This window comes from Musca domestica, unplaced genomic scaffold, assembly GCF_030504385.1.
Source record: "Musca domestica strain aabys unplaced genomic scaffold, Musca_domestica.polishedcontigs.V.1.1 4, whole genome shotgun sequence".
Lineage (NCBI taxonomy): Eukaryota > Metazoa > Arthropoda > Insecta > Diptera > Muscidae > Musca > Musca domestica.
Window position 1 is genome coordinate 4,616,256 of NW_026712328.1, and position 3,242 is coordinate 4,619,497.

General features: G+C 32.6%; 1 long non-coding RNA gene across 2 annotated transcripts; it reads right to left on the bottom strand.

Moving 5' to 3' along the window:
* Positions 1 to 1,301: 1,301 nt before the first annotated feature.
* On the bottom strand, positions 1,302 to 2,887 carry LOC131804284 (uncharacterized). Of its 2 annotated transcripts, none has more exons than XR_009343053.1 (3): positions 2,814 to 2,887; positions 1,607 to 2,749; positions 1,302 to 1,545 (listed from the first exon to the last, which is right to left on the bottom strand). It is a non-coding gene; the product is annotated as an uncharacterized LOC131804284 (long non-coding RNA). The 2 variants fall into 2 exon arrangements; XR_009343054.1 differs by having other exon boundaries at positions 1,607 to 2,634; positions 2,730 to 2,885.
* Positions 2,888 to 3,242: the final 355 nt, after the last annotated feature.

The window sequence follows — 3,242 nt, forward strand, 5'->3', positions numbered from 1 at the left end:
TCAACAATTTGCGAGTAGAGTTTGGTTAGGGACATTGATTCAGTGTATTTTTAATGACAGTGTCGACAGTTTTTTCATTGTCATTGAAATCTATTGAAAATAAAAATATAAAAGTATTGAAATATAAAAATGCTTATATAACATTTTTAAGTCATTTGTTTTGTAGATCGCATCCAAACAACGCGTGTTTTAAAGGAAGAAGGAAGAAGTCGAACTTGGTATAAATATCGATGGAATGTCACTGTTCAAAAGCAAGCTCGGGTGCAATTGTGGCCAATTCTTTGCAGAATCGTCAACATTCAGGAGAAAACAAAACTGTTTGTAGATGGATTAAATTTAATTAAATATAGTTTGTAGATAACTGTGCTTTATTTCATTTTTGTGAATTATAAATACATTAAAAATGTAACGTTTTTAAATGCTTATTCTATCACAAGAATTTTCCTATGATCTCAAAAGAACTCATCGTCTTCTAGTATTTATTTGTCTACAATGTCTACATATAGCTCTGGAAACCCAATATAGTGATTGTATGGTTCAAACGGCACCATATAAATTCCAAAGATCTAATCTTTTTCTAGTGACTATTTGGTTCAAATGTCGCCATATTGTCCCAAAAGAGCTACTTAGTCAATATAACCATAATCTACTGGTATTTTTCCTATGACATGCCTATGTTAAATATCTATAGGAAATTACATTGGTTTAGGTATACTTTTGCACTTGTACTGGCGACAATGTCACTAGTAAAATACTACAATTTTACATATATATACAAATATAACTTTTATATTACACTTATACTATGAATTTATTAATACTATACCAAATTGTTATACAAATTGTGTGAAGCGCCTTAAAGTATGTAATGCAAATGCTTAATATAAATGTTGTAGCTTTAAATGTTACTCTAACATTAAGTTTATTCTAGCTTTACATTTGTTTTTAAATATTTGACTAGAAAAGTAACATTTACAGCCAGTTCCACGATATCGAAAAAACACGTTCGCACAACTTTTACACGACAAACAGCTGATTTCTGTTCCACTGAAATCCATCAGAACGAAAATTTGCACGAAAATCAAAGCGAACGAAAACGTAAGCATTTCTGTGTAATTTTGCGTTCCACTATCTTTTTTCTTTCGTACGCATGCGAACACAAATGTCAAAATCAGTCACTTGTGTGTTTGCTATCGTATAATAACAATTAAGGAAAATTGTTTTAACATAAACATTGCTTGATTGAAAATGGAAACAAAAATGTAAGTAAAAATAATAAATGCAATTTAATATGTGAGCAACAAATATATATTTTTTTATTTTCTCAATTCCAGCACGAAAAAATCATCAACTACACAGCTGCGGGCACTAGTATATGGAGGAGAATCCTGTGTTCGCCAGAGGAGTGCCAATTTTTGGAAGCAGCAGAAGAAGTTTTAAATCGGGGCGGATTTGGGTAGTTCTGCAACCGGGCACCCACTTCTCTTCCATCATATCCAAAAGAGCCCGAAAACTTCCTTCGACACACGAAAATTGGCCACAAACCTTGAAAAAATTATTATTATTTTTTATTATTTCAAAAATGTAAAAATACAATCATACTTACTGGTTGTTAGGTACTTCAAATAAATTCGAAGCATCTCTTAAATGCCTCCGTGGCACATTTTGAACCTCCTCCACATCATCCATAAAAAATAGGGCTACGGAAATATTCTTTTTTTTATTTTCTAAGAGCACAAATAGTTTGAACACAATCACTAGAGTTTTTATTTTGTTTGTTTATTTACAATTTGTTTGTTTACAAATGAAATGTCAGTTGAGACAGAGCCACTGCTGCTTTTTCGCGTTTAAATTAGACATTTGGCGCTTTTTTGCCTTATTTCGCGATTAATTTTTCCAAAAAAATATTTAGCAACACTGAATCACGTAAGGCTATGCGAAAGAAAGAACGAATATTAGTGGAACGCATTCTTATACGAAAGTGAGTGAGTAGCCTTCGTTCGCACAAATTTTCTTTCGAGATCGTGGAACAGGCTGTTATTCATAACTGGGCTACACACTTAAATTATTGAGACAATTAAAATTTTATTTTGGTACCAAACAGTTTATATAGAATTATCATAGGTGGTAGATTCAGATGGACGGAAATGTACTAAATGTTCAGACCTTCAAGCTTTTATATATTATTTTTTTCCTTTTTCGAAAAAATAATGGAAAAATGTTTACCTTTCACACCAAAAAGTCTTTAAAATCTTTAATTTTAATTTTTTTATTTTGTCACAAGGACTTTATTGTTCATTAATACATTATATAATTATATTATTTTACGAAGCCAGTAAAATGGTTGTCGTTAACAATTTTATTTGTGTATATGTATGTACAGATTTGATCTTACCCATTGCTATAGAAATTATTTAATACCACATTATTTAATTACTTTGCAAAAAATTTAAACCGCAAACGCTGATTTTCTTGCTTTTCCGTAATGCAATACATGCCAACACAGGGAAACCGCTAATTACGTCGAATTAAAAAGAAATTTATCATCTTCCAATATTTTCAGGGCTGTCAGAAGAATGTCCAACATTTTCCGAGTACTTTTGCAGCACCACAAATGAGTTTATGTACAGCAACCTGCAGAATATTATGACGTTAAGAGACGCTTTAAAAGGCAAAGCCCGAGAGACAGTTGAACTTTTATTGGGAAGCTCTGCCAAGCAGCTCATTACCTAATGACGATTTGAATGTCCTAATAAATTTCGCCATGAAATATAGCATAATTTTTAAAACAAAAACGCAGGAGGAGAACTTACTTAACACAACCTATCTTCACTGAGTGAACTCATGGCAAAATTACCAATAAACCGACAAATGGGATGGTTTCACCCCATGTCTTTCTTTAAATGAATCGCCTTCTATTTTAGATTTCAGGGCATGGTTGCAAACATTACGACGAGTTGCTAACACTAATCGCCGCCAACCAACACAGCCCAGCCACAATAATGCTTGTGTCGCCATCAATAATTGTGTTATGTGCGACGGGGTCTGTAGGTCAATTACAAAATGTAAACAGTTTTAACATTAGATGTACACTAAAGGTAAAATAATTACCACATATGCCTTCATAGATGACGGTGCAAATGTAACAATGCTAGACAGGGGAATTGCCAAAGACCTGAAACTCAACGGGAACAAGACACAATTATCCCTACAGTGGTTAAATAAGCATTCAATGACGGAAG